Raw genomic sequence first — 16,510 nt, 5'->3', positions numbered from 1 at the left:
GAGTACATTGACGCTCCAACCGGTAGATGTGTTGATTTATAATTGGTTTAAGGGTAAGCATGCATGTGCTGACATTACTAGAATGTCTATAATGGTGGGGGTTTGGGAATGGAGATTTATGTGTAGGGGAAGCAGCTAATAACGCAGTTTTAACGAAGGTGAAGAAACACAAAGGAGCATGCATTGCTATCCAACATTGCTTTATCCCATTTGCTTTTGATACATTTGGTTTTTTAGTACCACAAACAGTTGAGCTGCTTAAAAGGGTGTAGAAAGTAATTTACAACAATGTGATGACGCCACGTTCTAATGAATACGTTTTTAGAAGGATTGAGTTTGTTATTCAAAAAGGTCTTGCAGCTCGATCAATTCACTACAAGAAAAAAAGCTTTATGTCACTGTTAAAAACAGTGACAAAAAGTCTTTTGTCACTGTTTTTTTTTTTTCCAAAACCGTGATGGAGTGAGAGTCATTTATTTTTTTTCCAAAACCGTCACAAATGGTTCCTCTAGAGAAAGCCTATCCACCAACAAAAAACGGTGACAAATATTGGAAAACCGTCACCATAAAACATAGATTTTGTGACTGTTTTGGCAAAATAGTAGTTAATTGAATTCAAAAGTGTCACAAAAGAAGACACTTTTCATGACAATTGTCTTAAAAGCGTGATAAATGATTTAATTTTCTTTTAAAAAAAAAATTAGAACCATAAGATTCCACAATGAACTCAAATTGCACAAGTGCATTTCAACTCTGAACAAACACAAACTACTGAATAACCCACTTTATTTCAAAATAGCATTCATAAACACTAATTCCAAATCATTCTAATCCAATAAAAGAATACATCTAAATTCAAAAGAAAAACAGTCCCAATCTCGCCAAAGTCACATGTATATCAGCCAGCTAGTGGTTCATCTTGAGGATAATGGCTTGAATCTAAGTAAGTGGCATGGCCTAATGCGCGAGCAACTACTGATCTTCACAATCAGCTAGGAAAAAGAAACAAAAGAAAATTATTAGAAATCAAATCAACGTATTATTTGTTTTTAGAATTTTACTTTTATGTGGTATGTAGTCAAGCAACTAAGACCTGTTACTAGTTGAATTCCCCAAAAAAACCACTAGGTAAATGTCATAAATCAATAGAATCCTTTCAGCAAAAATCCAATCCAGACTCAACTACCAAGTGTCATTGGATTGATACGTTTGCCAAACAGAAATCAAGTGGTTGCTACATACCACATAAAAACTAACCACTGCACATAAAAACTTTAAGGCATGACTAAATGGCGCTCAACATCTTTATAAGTCGACCAATATCTATTTCGACACTTCTTCCCACCCAACTTTCACTCTGCAAATTTAAAATAAAACCTTGACTCCCATTGAATAGACTGTGTATTTTTCCCTTTTTTACACCGCAAAGTCACCGAGCAGCAGACAGTTCTAGCGGACATATCAAAGATTAACTAAATGATCGGGGCCACATAGTGCGAAACGCACTTTGGTGAACTTGATTATGGACAGAACACTTATTAGCGGTGTCTTACTCCTTAAAAAGTTAGTTCGTGCAGGCTGAGACAAATATAGGCAACAGTTTGAGAATTAAGTCGACCACTCAACCCACCATGACCCCCTATTTAGTGTTTGGGCCACTCATCCGAAATATAATCAAGGAACACAGTTGACAGAGAAAAGGTACTATCTAAAAACTACATCAGTTAATTCGACCCCCACCAAGTAAAGCGAACTTTTGAAACATTAGTATGCAAATTGTAGCAAGCGTTGGATACAGGCATTTGTTCCATACTAAGACAATTAATCTCTTGCTCTATCTATCCCACAATGAGACTCACTGCTGCATTTGTTGACAAAAATGCACCATGAAAGCTGAGTGGGCAATGGGTTAAGGCAAAAGTATTAGAATATGGCAAGATGAGTGGGCAGGAGTAGCTCTAGCCGACAGAATTCAAGACATCAACTGGAAGGTTTGTAATGCGAAGCTATCTGACCTTATTCTTGAGAATAACTAGAATACTCCAGTTCCCGTTCTTCAAGAGCAGGAATTGATCTCAGTACTTTGCTACCACCTTCTGGCGAGGTTGAGGGCACTCGAATATGGAAACCAGCTAAAGATGGCATGTTTACAGTCAAGGAAGATTCCAATACAATCAGACAAAAAGAACGGGTAGGCATGGCTACTTGGCACAAATGGCTATGGATCAAAAACTTGCACCCCAAAACAGCAGGCACTGTCTGGAAACTTATCCAAAAACTTTCATAGTATCACTATTCACTATCAACTAAAAAAACCGGATTTCTTTTGGGGGGTACGTACAATTCAAAAGGGGTTTTAATGTTAGCTTAAAATTACTATATCAACTGAACACACTACTACAGAATGACACATATACCACGGTCAATAAGAACGTTTATACCACGGTTCTTCCAAAAACTGTGGGAAATACTTATATACCACGGCGGAAATTTCTTTGGTCATTGGTTTACTAGTATATGCCACAGTTACATGAAAACCGTGGGATAAGTTGGGCTATATACCATGGTTAGTTTTTTTTTTTCAGCATGAGAGTACTCCACATCCCCACTACCTTAAACATAAACAGTGGTATTAAAATTTTCTACTTTCTACCGTGGTTTATGACTTTATGCCAAATAGTCAAATACGCGAAAAAAAAAATACACAGTACGAAACTCATTCAAATTGGATTCCCGCTATTCTCTCGGTCTCTCCCCACAACTTCTACATTTCTACGACTCTTAGGATTCCCGCAATAGTGAGAAAACCCACCGTCACTACAGACGTCCGTGGTCTTCCTCTCTCTTGTTCAAATTGTGTTACCTCAAATTGAAAAGAAGAGAGAGAGAGAGAGATTGGGAGTGTGGAAGCTGCACAAATAGAAACTACGCGTTCAGATTCTTTTGCAACCGTTCATTAGTACAAAAAAGAGCTTTTGTGACTGTTTTAAAATGTTATTTGTGACTGTTATGTTTAACGGTTACAAATAGCAGAAAAAGATTTTTGTGACTGTTTTAAAATGTTTTTGATGACGTGCGTTTTCGAAAGAGTCACAAATGTTATTTTTCTAAAGAACGTGCATAGTGACCCAGGCCACAATTTGTCACTGTTTGTATAGACCAGAAATTACTAGGGGTGGTATTTCTCATTTTCTCATCATTGTTACAAGGCTAGTGAAGTTATTTTGCCAAAAAAAAAAAAAAAAAATAAGGCCGTGAAAATCAGTTTCTTTATCTAAAGTCTAAACCGACCACTCTCTCACAGTTCTCATCTTCTTCATTCAAAACTCAAAAGACAAAGCTTTCTCTTCTCTATCTTCACTTCCACTTCGTTAAAAAAAGCTCTCCCTCTTTCCTGCTATTACGGGTTCGAATTATCAGTATCTATCAAAGTCAATTGTGATTTAAGTTTCGAATATCGGGGTGGGGCTTCAAATTTTGGTGGTAATTGAACTCATGCTCTTCATCAGGGCTAGATGTTGAAGAATAATCAACCCGATGTCCCGATACGTCTTACAGTTTAATTTCATCTCCTTCATTTGTTCTGTTCCTGGATCTCCCATCCATCTTCACATATCTTCTCATCAATCCTCTCCTCTTCGTTTTCTCATTTTCTGTAACTTCTTCTTTCAAAACACTCAAACTCGAATTGAAGACGACTATTCAGAAGAAAGACACGAGAAATACTGCGAGGAAAACATATTCAGAAGGTAATTTCCTATTTCTTGTTGATTTGCTGCACAAAGTTTGCTCCTTTAGCAACATGCACGATTACAAATTGTTATACTATTTGGGCCATTCAAACAATAGTTCCTGAGTTGAGTATAATCAAATGTAATATACAATTATAATTGGGTGTGTATGTGTTTTAAGTGGAAGGGTATTTTGATACATTGTTCTCTGATTTTTATCTATACTCCTTTGTAGCTAATGGGTTTGTGTGTATTAAATATTTGATCAAATGCTCACATGTGGTTTTTGGTATTCTGTTTTTAGTTCAAGTAGACCCACCGTTCTATATATGTTGCTATTCAGATTTACTGATCACTATTGTCAATAGATGTACTGGCTATAGTGTGTACCCCTATAAGGAATCAAAATTAAGTCAGATTTACACAAGTCTTCACTTAATTAATATCCATTAATATGTTAGTGTGAACTATGAAACCCCCAATCCAAATTTGTCATCCTTCAAGTCTTCACTCTTCCAAAATATTATTCACTTCAATATTTGTCACACAGTTTGGCATCAGGTCAGCCTTTTTCCTGCCTTGAGTGTATTGATTCTCTTATTTTTTTCATTGATTTCGTAATGTAGCATTCTTTGCATGTTGGAGGCCAAACATTATGTCAAGCTGAAACTCCATCATTTCGAAACTTGAGTCTCACTACCCAAAACTCCATCACCATTTCGGTCTTGTTACTTACTCGTAATTTGGCTTATGCATTCTCTAATGTCCGGACCTTATTACTTTGCATACATCTCAGATATAATGAGGCACACCTTATGTGTAAGAGTGTTTTAAAATTTGAGGTATGTTTTTCTTTCTCTAGGTTAATTTGAAATGTTTTTTTTTTTTACTTATTTATTTTTTGCATTTGCTTCTAAAGCTCAACCGCATTATTACTTGTTGATGAGACCTCGTGTTGAGAAAGAAGATAAAGAAGTCGTAAAAATGTGGAACTGAAATTATCTCAGGATCGGATAGAGAAGGTTAGTCATTATTAACACTGATCTCATCTTTTCACTCCAAACAATTGTGGTCATGATACTTGTTCAATATGTCCACTTATTAACACTTGTATGTATTATTAACCTTACTTGTTGAGGGTCAACATTTAGCATGTTAGTTTTAAAAAGAGAGATAACCTAACACTACATTATGACATGCAATGTTTGATTAGAGTCTTCCAATTAATCCCGGCCCCCTCCCCCTCCTCTTCCTAACTCTCTCTCGCCTGTGGGGTGTTGCATACATGCTGTCTATGGGTGTGCACATGGGGGCGCATACACTGATCTTCTAAACAATGTTATCTTGAAGGTGAATTTATGCTACCACAGTACATCTATTTTGTAAAGGAGTCGCTAGCTCACTGCTCTAAACTCCGCCAATGAAACTTTTTGGCTTTACATTAACTTGGATTACCAATTATCAGCACCACAGTTCCACAAACAACACCATAATTAAGGAGAAGAAAATCAATCAAATGTGAAGGAATAAGTACACGCGAGTCCTGAGAAGTTAGCTGTAGAGGATCTAAATGTTGTCAATAATTAATAGTCTTACCACATTACTGATAGCTAAATCTCTTGCTTGATTATTACATGTGTGGCAGAACTGGCTCAAAAATAATCGTTCAATCATTTGAATTACCTAGGCTCCAATGTTGCAGTGCATGAAACAATTTCCATTATGCAGCCTTCCCAATTTGTTAAAGTTTTACACAATTGTATTGTTTGTAGACTCATATAGAAGAAGTGTGATAGGTATTTTACGTTTAATTTCTAAATCTATGTCTGGGCATGTATATTTCAAAATTTTGATTTTGTGATGCATCTTTTCTCTGTGTTAGAGCAAAGCAATGGCGTGATGGAGATTGGATGTGCACAAACTGCAGCAACCATAACTCTGCATCACGGTCGCAGTGCAATAGGTATGTGTCCGTTCTTTTCTATTTGTCCTCCGGTCTCTACAACTAAGTTACTCTGTCATCTCTCCATGACTCCATGATTATCCGAGGTTTTGTCAAGGGAAAATGTCCCTCTAGCAAAGTTGAATGTTACGTGTTGTTCTCTCAAACCGATAGACGAATCTCTACTAACTTATATATGATATGTAAGGCTGCGCTTTGGTAAGTTTGAGGACAAAACTTATGGTCCTTTGCGCTCGTGTTTCTGAAAAAGGAAAACCTCGTGGCTTCTAAGTTTTCTTAAAATGCTCCAATAAAGCATACACAAATTTCATGCCACGTGGTGAAAATATATACTTCTCCATCCTCGATAAACTCGCCATGAATATGGCGGATGAAGTTATGGCGGCGGCGAAAAATACTGCCGACTGAAAAAATACATTGAGATTTTCCAAAGAAATCTTTACTTTTCCAATCAAAGTCAAGCTAAACTTCGTTCAAGATCAACCTCTGGATTTACCATCAATATCACATCATGTTCGTGATTGTGCCTGACTGAGCCATAGTTTTGCATGTTTTGCGCTTTCTAAGTATGTGTTCTTTTTGAAATATTTATTCCTAAATCTTTTTGGTTCCTTCCCAGTTCCCTCTAGATTACAATTACAATTTAGAATTAGGTAGTAGCTGATTGTTTAATGCATTCCACTCTGCAGGTGTAAGACTGAGAAAGATTCGGTCAATCAATCTGTTAGTGGTGTGCTTTGACTCATCCAGATAACAAATTTAGAACTGAAGGAGACATACACGCAAGATGAACTTGACGGTGTTCGACTCGATATTATTTAGTTCATCCAGGAAAATGGGGTGTTTCAGTCGGAAGCGAATGAGAATGAGTTTTAACTATGTTCGGACCCCTCAAATTTAATTTATGAGTCTTACCTTTTTAATTTATGAAAAGGAATTTGAAGTTTGTTTTCTTAGTGCACTCAAAAAATTAATGGAAGTTTTTTTTTTTATTATTATTATCTTTTTTTTGCAATGTTTGATAGTTTATTGTACATTTTGGAATTTGTTGGGAAGATGAAAATGTTGTATATAGACAGGCTGTGTAAATTTTGTTATGCAGGTTCGGTTTTTAAGTGGAAGACTGTTGCTAGCATTATATATATATATATACACCATGGTTTGGCATAAACCGTAGTGTTTACTATAACTATATACCATGGTATTATAACACATACACTAAGATAAACCACGGTTTCAATAGCTTATATGCCACGGTTCTGTTGACAATCGTGGTATATAATGTGCATACAAACCACGGTTCTTTGAAAAACCGTGGTATCCGTTAAACATGTATACCACAGTTTTGCTATTATTATATACCACACCACCTATTGTCATGGTTGTATAACATTGGTAAATATATGGGACAAAGTATGTGAGAAGGTGGAGGCGAAGTTGGCGGGGTGGAAAGCTAAATTCTTGTCTAAAGGGGGGAGAGTCACCTTACTCAATGCCGTTCTTAATTAACCAAATTTCTAATTATTTTCTTTCACTTTTTCCTATCCCTAAAGGAGTGATTGACCAATTAGAGATGGTGTTTAGAAGATTTGTGTGGGGAAGTAGTGAGGAGAAAAGGAAGATTCATTGGGTTAGATGGGATAGGCTTTGTCTTAGTAAGGAAGAAGGGGGTCTTGGGTGTAAGTATATATATGCCATGGGGGAAGCATTACTAGCAAAATGGTTGTGGAGATATGGAGAAGAAAAGGAACATCTTTGGAGGAGGATAATAGTAGATAAATACGGGGAAGGGGAAAATGAATGGAAACCAAAGCAACCTCGGGGGCCTTATGGTATCACACTATGGAAGAGCATAATGAAAGGGTGGGAGAATTTTTCTAAAGGGGTAACTCTTTTACCGGGTGAGAATAGTTCCATATCTTTTTGGCATGACATATGGATTGGAGAGAGACCACTATGTGAACAATATGCCGCTATCTACGGTATTGTGGTGAACAAAAATGCCAAGGTAGGAGATTATGCTAAAAGGAGCACGAATGGGATGGAATGGGAAATTACCTTGAGAAGGAGGTTAAATGATTGGGAGGCACCTTATTTCGTTAGCTTGTTGGGCATTATGTATCAAGAGGGGGATAAGTTTGGGGAGGAAGATGGGCGCCTTTGGAAGTGGAATAAAAGCAAAGTTTTCACGGTGAAATCCATGTATGGGGTTTTCGCCAAGAATCATGTGAGAAAAGTGTTGAAACCTCAAGAAATTCTAGTGGATTTTCCATATAGGAGGATTTGGATGCCTTCTATTCCTTTTAAGGTGGCATTCTTCACTTGGATGGCGTTTCTAAGGAGGGTTCAAACCGTAGACAAACTAATTTCTAAAGGAATGATTATTGATAATAAATGCTCTTTGTGTGGAGGGATTGGAGAGGATGTGGATCATATCTTCATCCGGTGTTCCTTTGCTATGAGGATGTGGGAGGTATTTTTTGTGCCCTTCAACAAACCTTGGACACCACCGACTAGAATTGAGGATGCACTTGGTGGGGATATTATAAAACATGCTCTATCACCGAAGTCAAGGTGGATTGCGGAACACCTTCCTAGAGCAATTATTTGGGTTCTATGGAATGAAAGAAATCGGAGAATATTTGAGCAAAAGACCAAGGAGGCATTTAAAGTCTTGTTGGAGATCAAAGAAGTACTCTACAATTGGTCTAGGGAAGTGGCCGATTTGAAGACCTTAAGATTTCAAGACTTTGTGTGTGATTGGGATAATATTGTATTTAATACTTGAAGGTATCTCATGTTTAGGGTGTGGGTAATCTTGTAACTTAGCATCTTGCTAAATGGGGATTAACATTTTATAACTTTGATTATGATTTGGAATGTATTAATACTTTTTACCGCTAAAAAAAAAAAAAAATAGTGGTAAATATATTTATACCACACTTAAAAACAGTAGTATAAGTGTCATTCTGTAGTAGTGACAATTCCTATTTGTGTGTGCTCAATGTCTCATGAGACCAAGAAGAACACTCCGGAATTAATGCAAGCTGGTAGGGGTAATCTATGTGCTAAGTTATATATACTAAAAAAGGATGGTGCCACACCAAATATATTAGCTAAGGAGGAATTTTTCAACACAGTGAATGGGCGTGAACATATAGATGCTTATCATACATCGTCATTATCCTACAGGGCTGTAATACTAGTAGTGTAACCAGAAGGGTAGAAGCAGGATGGTATCGAATTTAGATAGATTGTTTATTAATAATACATGGCTCAACATATGTTGGATGGAGATATACGATGCTATGTAGGGCAGTTCAGGCAAGTAGGGAATTAACAAATAGCATTCCCAAGCAGATCCCAACTTTTGGTCAAACCTTGGGGAAAGTTAAGTTTGGTAAAATACTCGGTATCAAGTCTTGGAACTAGGGGTGTCTCTTTTTGCCGAATTTCCGATTTTTCCGAAATCCGACCCGAAATTGGTCTGGCTCTGGGTGTAGTTTTCATGGGCCAATTTTCCGATTTTCCGATTTCGAAAATTCCGAAAAAAAATTGGATCGGATTTGGATATAATTCTAAAATCCGATCCGATCCGAAATTTCCGATATTATTGCCAATTTATTCCGAAAATATATACTTCTCTCACTATCACTTGATTAGATCTCGACCGTTCATTCATTTTCTAGTTTTTTACTTCCAAAAACAAAACAAAAACATAACATAGCCGCTACTTCCCCACTTGAATTGGACCACTCTACTGTCATTACACCGTCTGCCATAACAACAATGATATGAAAAAAAAAATGTCATTGAGTCATACAATGACTTCCGGACCAATCCAAAAGCCACTTAGAGTCCAAGACCATAATCCATTATTTATGCAGACACTTCACGCTTCAATTTCCATACACGAAAAAATATTGAAACATTACAAATACCCAGACCTCAACAGAATGCAATGCTTGCTATTGGTGGTTCGCGTTTTTTCTCGCTTTTCTTGGATTACTTATTTGAATGAAAATGGTTTTCTCGGTAAAACAAGTTTTTGTTGGTACATTGGTGTTGTGGACATGGTTTTCTCTCCCTGAACATTGGTGTATGATATTCCAAAAATAATTTGAATGAAAATTTACCAAGTATTCGGGTTTTCTTTTCAGTTCAAATTGGAAATATATTTTGAATCTGAAAAAAAATTGGATCGGTTTTGGCTAGCATTTAGGTTGTTTGGAAAATTGGTGTTCCGATCCGGACATGGAACCAAAAATTCTACTTGACACCAAGTTAGGAATCAAAAAGTAGAATCAGAATATCATATAATATATAACCCTTTGACTAACTCAACATCTAATACAACCCCCCAACAATAACTTCACAAGTAGAATAACGAATATTACCAACAATACTTCACAAGTACTAGATAAAAAATATGAATTTGGTTTGTGTAAATAACTACACAATGTCAATTTACGTATACATGTAACTTATGAACTAGCTACATGAAGATGCAACAACACAAAACATTAAATAATGCTAAAAGGCAACTTACAAAGATTATAATATAGTCTAAATATTTTATACATACTAGACTTCACATTATTGTGTTCAAAAGGAAAATAAGGTGAACAAACAAGGCAATGATTTGTGTTCCACTAGCTCAAAATTCAGTTTCAAACACTTATGTTCTACACATTTAAATAATTGCAAGCAACAACAAAAAAATTTAAAGTCTCAGTAGCCATAATGAATCAACACAACAACATCAAATCCAAAGTGGACAAAAAATATACTTTCTACTTTCCAGGACAAACAATAAACTGAGTTTGAGAAAGAAATTTGGTTTAGGAATTGTATCTAACAAACTGAAAGCGCTCAACTGCAAGCTTGAAAACACAAATACTCTTACCAAATAGCAGCTGAACTATTGCTACACGTCAGTCCATGATAGAGATCTATGAGTTTGCTAACAAAAGAAAAAATAAAGAGAGATTTAGTGGCAGTCCTATAATAAGTGTAGCCCGTGTCCTAAATTCTGTGTTTTGACATAGTGACTTTTAACTTTGAAATTGCTAAACACAAATTCCAAGTCGTTTAAAAAATCAAAAAGAGATTACCTGCCTCTGTTTAAGATGGAGATGTTGGGATAAACAAAACTGCCGCCTTTAATTCACCTTCGTCGAATTAGGGGATGATGAACACAAATTGGTACGACCAGCCACTAGCAAAAAATACACGCCAACTGAATTGAATAGATTCAAAATTTTAGCACGATTTCAATTTGATGAAAAGAAGCAATTAAACTAAATTAACAATGCAAAATTGAAACTAAAAATTTGACTTCATGCCTCGTTAGGTTCTCTAAATATTGTAGGATATCTAAACCTGTAAAACTCTATATACTGATAAAAAAAAACATAAGGGAAAATACCAGGTACCATAAGTGTTAATTATTGAAAAATGAAACCCATGAATGACATAACTGAACTTGAGACCCCTTTCTAAGACTTAGGTGGTGTTTCTGAGTATGGGAGTGGAGGAGCATGGGCTGAAAAACCAAAAATTGCACACATGAAAAAAAAAATGCAAACTTTTTAAACCATATGAACCATCATGCATCTATATGCATGTGTTCAGCAACTAACGGTATAAGTACTTGCTTATATGTACTATCTGGCTTCAAAATTTTGCATCCAGGTAGATTCTTAATGATATCAATCTTTCTTTGCATGTCAAAGTAGCATAAGTCAATTTCACTAATACTTGCGAAGTACTTTACACTAAGCAGTCAAGCACATACAACAGTCTTTGCCACGTGCACATTATACTCAAGTTACAAGTTTCCTCATAAACAAATTTTGTTGTAAACAAAATGGAAACAGATAAGAGTAAACTCACCTGCTTCAATTATAGGGAGCTGATCAAGTGCAGTCACCAAATCCATAATCAAGGAATGTATGGTCTGCTTTCGGATAGGAAATATGGGGGTAGCAACTAAGAACTCCCCACAGTAAAGCCAACTTCGATTCATTAAAGTGCATAGTTGACGGTTGCTCCATATGTCTAATATCTTCTATTGCCTTAGCAATAGATTCCCACAGGAAATTGCACACTCTTGGAACCTTCTCTTCAGACACCTCACTAAAGCAGAAGGAGGTTGCTTGAAGCTTCTCAAAGAATATCAGTATCAAATTTATAACTTCCTCCGATGGTGAAGCCTCAACTAGATGATTCATTGCATTGGAATTATGAGACACATAAAAAATTGAGCATGAAAAAAACCAGATCAGAGAAGAGAAGTTCACAAACAATAAAGACGTCAACACAAACCTCAGGATCTGGCTTCTAAATGCTTCCGATACACATGGATCCTTTTGAATGAGATCTCTAATAAAAGTTAGCAAACTAAAAGCACCAGCCACAAATTAGAGTTATCAAAAAGAAAAGGTCTAGCACGTTCAGAATATGGGGTAGAAATAGTTCTTTAGATGCCCTACCTTTCATTTCTTAGCTCAAATACAGGAGCCCATTTAGATGGAAGAGAAGTGATTGCTGATGGACCACTAGAAAGCCCATCAAGAAGGCAAAACATTAACTGCAGCACCTCGTTAATAACTTCAGAAATATGATCTGCAGTAGCTTCGTTGCCAGGCACAATATATTTCTATGAGTGACTTCACAAGATCAAGCATTGGCTGATAGTCTGTATAAATGACCAGATGCTAGAATGCATCTGGCAGAACAACCAAATGAACCATACGGTTCATCTCTTAATAAATCTTCCAAACCAATTCATTCCTACCACTTTTTTTTAACTAAATGAATCAAAGTATTACAACTAATAATATATAGGGTGAACTAGTATTTACTAGATAGGAAATTAGGGTCTCTCCCCTAAATACACACAAAAAAATTCGGTCAACCCACTTTGACTTTTTTTTTTTGTGTGCATTTAGGGGGGAGACCTAATTTCCCATCTATCTGGGAACCCTAATTGGCTCATCTAGTGTGGGGTAATACTAGTTAACCCTAATATATACTACAAGAAAGCCCATGTTCTTCTATAAACCTACAAGCCTCAAAAGTAGTATCAAACATTCTAAATTTCGAATAACTCTGTATCAACAAATCAAATACTCCATGGAACTGAACTCATTATCTTGTAACTACTAAACATCATTTCCACAACAATAAATCCAGTAGAATCATACTTACAACTCTTCCTCACAACAGTTTCAAGTAAAACTTTCGCGTCGACTCGTAGCCTAGCTCGAACTAATGTGTGAACAACCATGCAATAAGATTCAACCCCATGTTCAATGTTTTTAAACTGGTGTGATGACCGGTGGAAGAAACTTAATGCTTTTTTCGCGTCGAGGGGGTCTTTTAATTCAACCAAAACTTTGTCTATGATTGTGTTGGTTATGTTCATGGAATGGAATTTCTCGCTCATGGTATTCCAAGTTAAACAATCAGAAATCCATCTCTTAAAAACAATAAGAAATCCCAACCTTAACTAATACAAAATTAATAAAGATTAATGAAAACTAATAGAGGGGAAATCGACTGAGGAGCTTACCAGATTTTGAAGTTCCACGATTTGTATCCAATTGGCTAACCTGGTTATGGAATCTGGAGATAACAACCATAAAGTCCAGAGCTTTGAAGCTTTACCTCTAACCAAATTCTCACCTGTCGGCATGCCCCAAAGCAAAGAAGAGAGTCACGAGTGAAGATGAGACTATGAGAGCAATGACTGAACGGTTATGAACGATAAGATGAGTTTGTTTTCAGATAAGTGGGTTTTAATGTAGTTTCAGAAGAAACTAATTATCTTCGGGGGCTATGGGCTTAAAAGTTAGAACAGTGACCCGAAAAAGAATACCACCAGTGACTATTTCGGCCTAATAGTAACAACAAATAGCCCGGGTTAGTTTCTGTGTGCTTGGCCAAAAAATGAAAATGCCATTTGTCATGGTTGTCAGGGTGCGCGTGACAAAATGGCTTCTACAACAGTCATAAAAACTCTTTTCTGTCATTTGTGACCGTTTCGAACAGAATAGTCACAAATAACATTTTAAAACAGTCACAAAAACCCTTTTTGTATTAGTGTTGTTGTGTGTTTGACCTCCAAACCCTTTGTATGATTTAAAATTTTTAATAAAATATATTCTACAAAAAATAAATGATGATGCCTTTTAAAGCATAATTGGGGTGTGGACAACTCCACAGTCAAGATGAGCAAATGATAAGTGATGACGAGAGTACAAGCGACCTCTTGGGAACTCCCATAGGAATAAATCTAATGTCAAAATGGGAGTTTAGTAGTCCATTTTAAGTAGTTTGACATGTACAAACTCAACCGCAAAGCTTGCTATGCTTAGCGGGTGTTTGACAACTAATAAAAGTCATAAGCTATACCAAGCTAAATAGTCCTTATTCGATTTTTCACTTAATGTAAAGTATAAGCACGATTGTCAAAAACACAATTTCTAAAGCCAAAAATATGAAATTGAAAAACTAAGAAGTTAAAAGTTTGTTTGGTGTAAACAAAATTTCAAAATGCTTCCTAATCAACATTTTTTTAAATGATTTCCGTTTGTCTTTATCCAGTTTATAGATATTATTGTATCTCATTACTAATAGATATTATAGGAGTATAGTGGAGAATATCCAGTAGTTTAGACGCTAGGCTTGGTGGTCCTGGGTTCGAAACTACCTACGTACAATTTTAAGTGGGAATGGTTGATCCACCGGTAGACAATAACACTTGGGAATTTAGGAAAAAAGAAATAAAAGAAACTTGTTAGAGGGAGTGGTTGATCCACCGGTAGGCAATAACACTTGGGAATTTAGGAAAAAAGAAATAAAAGAAACTTGTTAGAGGGAGGAATCGAACATGTGACAATTTAACTGTTGCTATGCATTGCAAAAGCTTTATGAAATTTTCTTTTACGTGGAAATTCATTTTTACTGAAAAAATTGAGCACTAGCTACGCCACAATGGTTGCAAAAAGGTATTTTGGATTTAGCAATTCCCTGGGCAGCTTTAATAAGTTTTATATTTTTTCGTCCAATTTATTTATTTTCCATACCATAGTAATTGCAGCTCCCACTGGTGTCACACGTAAGGCCAGTAAGGGCATCTCCAATATGGGGGTAAAATTACACTTCCACATAAGCTACCTAGGTGCCATTAGGATTTTACAACTCCAATTATAAATTATTGTAGAGTTCATAAATATCCACTCTCTATTGTTTATAATGGAGAAGTGTAAAAAAGTTCAATTTTAAACTCGGATGTTACTTCAAGTGACGTCTCTCTTTAAATTAAAGTGGGACGTCACTTCAAGTGACGTCCGAGTTTAAAATTTTCAAATTGTGACTTTAGAAATAAATAGGGACGACACTCCAAGTGACGTCCGAATGTTTTTTTAACTCAGACGTCTGTTCAAGTGTCGCCCAGACTTTTTATTAGTTGATAACGAGAGGGGGAATTCCCTTCCCTCTCTATCAACTAATACTCTATTACCTACGGTATAACACCCCCATTAGAAAAAGTTTTTTTGATATTTGGGGTGTAAAATTTCCATTCTATACGGTTTACACCTCTATACAGTTTACACCCCCCATTGGAGATGCCCTAAGTGTTTAATATTGGGCGAGATCATTTTCGTTAGAAATAGTTTTTGGCGGTGCACTAAAATTCTAAAAGACCTTGCCCAAAAAATTTGGGAAACCAAAAGAACCCTAAAAAACAAACTACCTATTATTGGGAAAAAAAAAAAAAAAAAAAATTCTTCATCGACTGACACAGAGAGTACCACAAAATATGTTAGGCTATTTTAATTTAATCTCTTCTTCTTCTTTTTCAAACTAGGTTTTCATTGTAATGTTTTTTCTTTTCTTTTTTCTTATTGATTTCGTCCATTCTTAGACCATTGGTCTTGTTTTAGCTTAAATCTGGTGAATCGGCAACGTTAAAGCTTCCTTGATTAGTGATTTTTGACTGGTACATCCTTTAAATTGAGATAGTCTCCTCGCTTATATGCTTCAAGTTCCATTTTTTGGTTTTGAATTCTGGAATTAAAGTTACAATCTTTAAACGAATAGAAGTTTGAAGCTTTCATTGTCAAAGCTCGAATATTTTGTAGTGGTTTATTATATTTCGTACTCCATTATCTCTTACCCCCTTATCGTAATTTATTTACCTTTTGATTGTATATCTATAGGAATTAAGGTTCTCGCCATTGTTTCTGTACACATGCAATCCCCGCAGTGTTTCAGGTTCTAATAAACTTCTTAGTGATGTTATCGTTAATTTATGAGTATGAATGATTTATGGTAATTGTTTTTGTGTATTATTGGTTCATTGGTTGACCTTTGGATGTTTGGTAGTTCATTACTGAATTTTCTATATGATTCTCCTTGTTTCATATTTGTTCAATTTATTTTGTTTAAATGTGCTATATATGTGTCAGGTTATTGGTATAGAAAAGCTTTCATTGGTATTTGTTATTACGTACCATGTAACTAAAGTGGTTTGAATTGGTACTGGTTTTCATTTAAGGGTGATTAAATTAAAAAAAAATGAAGTAGGTGCTTGTTGGTTTCCATCATGTGCGTGCTTTGTGAGATAACTTATGTATGAGAGCAAGTTGCCTTTCTATCATGTGTATAGATTTGGCATTGGTAGGGGTGACTTCGGATCGGATTAACCTCCTTCGGAATTTTTCCAAATTTTTTTCGGAACCTAATATGCTAGCCAAATCCGATCCAATTTTTTTTCGGATTCAAAATATATTTCCAATTTGAACTT

At 35.8% G+C, this 16,510-nt stretch overlaps 1 long non-coding RNA gene across 2 annotated transcripts; it reads right to left on the bottom strand.

Moving 5' to 3' along the window:
* Positions 1-769: 769 nt before the first annotated feature.
* Positions 770-12,508, bottom strand: LOC147491296 (uncharacterized). Of its 2 annotated transcripts, XR_015199843.1 has the most exons (6): positions 12,189-12,318; positions 12,022-12,096; positions 11,590-11,914; positions 10,809-10,933; positions 10,601-10,657; positions 770-992 (listed from the first exon to the last, which is right to left on the bottom strand). It is a non-coding gene; the product is annotated as an uncharacterized LOC147491296 (long non-coding RNA). The 2 variants fall into 2 exon arrangements; XR_015199842.1 differs by lacking the exon at positions 770-992 and having other exon boundaries at positions 10,295-10,657; positions 12,189-12,508.
* Between the last annotated feature and the right edge of the window lie 4,002 nt (positions 12,509-16,510).

Source organism: Coptis chinensis, chromosome 6, assembly GCF_015680905.1.
Source record: "Coptis chinensis isolate HL-2020 chromosome 6, ASM1568090v1, whole genome shotgun sequence".
Lineage (NCBI taxonomy): Eukaryota > Viridiplantae > Streptophyta > Magnoliopsida > Ranunculales > Ranunculaceae > Coptis > Coptis chinensis.
This window is presented reverse-complemented; position numbering and strand designations above follow the sequence as displayed.